This window comes from Myotis daubentonii, chromosome 10 (genome assembly GCF_963259705.1).
Source record: "Myotis daubentonii chromosome 10, mMyoDau2.1, whole genome shotgun sequence".
In the NCBI taxonomy this organism is placed as follows: Eukaryota; Metazoa; Chordata; class Mammalia; order Chiroptera; family Vespertilionidae; genus Myotis; species Myotis daubentonii.
The window spans coordinates 43,034,228-43,035,263 of NC_081849.1; the positions used below are offsets into that span (position 1 = coordinate 43,034,228).

General features: G+C 31.5%; 1 non-coding gene across 1 annotated transcript; it reads left to right on the forward strand.

Annotated features, from left to right (window-relative positions):
• Positions 1–381: 381 nt before the first annotated feature.
• LOC132211624 (small nucleolar RNA SNORD78) lies at positions 382–446 on the forward strand. Its single transcript, XR_009447524.1, has one exon. It is a non-coding gene; the product is annotated as a small nucleolar RNA SNORD78 (small nucleolar RNA).
• Positions 447–1,036: the final 590 nt, after the last annotated feature.

The window sequence follows — 1,036 nt, forward strand, 5'->3', positions numbered from 1 at the left end:
TTAAAGCTTTTACAGTTTTCAAATTTATAGATTATCACATTGAGACACACAGGTGTTTAATGTTAATATAAGGGTCTTTGTAAAATCAGGCTTCAGTTCTGTTAACTTCTAATCATGTACTTTCAACTGAAACACAATGTCTTATAAAATTATATTGGATTCCTTCTCTTTCACTTTGGAAATGTCAACCATATTGGTAACTGGAAAAGAAAATGGTCATATCCACAGAGTACAGTACTATAATAGAAAAAGGAAAATAAAAAGACTTACAAAGTAAAACATTTGGAATATACAAAATGATAGAGATTCATACAGAAATGATGAAGTGTTTAGTGCTTTTGTGATTTTTTAAGAAAATGATATTAAGCTATCCAAAATTAATTTTAATTATGTTCATCAAATGTCTGACCTGAAATTAGCATGTGGACAAATCTAACACTGAAGAAAATAAATTATATTAAACTATCAAAAAATAAGAATTATATATCTTTATGATCTTCTTTAATGATGTATTGATCTTTCAGTGCTCCTGAACTTTTTGATCAGAACACTTTCCATATCAGATTAAATATTTTCTTGATATCTGGTTTCTAAGTTTAATTGCCTGTATTTTACTATAATGAAAATTTACCTGATAAATAATGATTTAAAATAATGATCTGGAACACATTTTTATTTTTTTATTTTATTGATTTTTTACAGAGAGGAAGGGAGAGAGATAGATAGTTAGAAACATCGATGAGAGAGAAACATCGATCAGCTGCCTCCTGCACATCTCCTACTAGGGATGTGCCCGCAACCCAGGTACATGCCCTTGACCGGAATCGAACCCAGGACCTTTCGGTCCGCAGGCCGACGCTCTATCCACTGAGCCAAACCGGTTTCGGCAGGAACACTTTTGAGAAACCAATAATATATTAAAAATATTTTTAAGTGTAAAACATAGTTCTAAATTATAATGTTGGTAATAGTACTAGCAAGTGTAGTAGAGGTGGCATGAGTGACCATAGTGCCAGAAATAGTAGTTTGCATCATG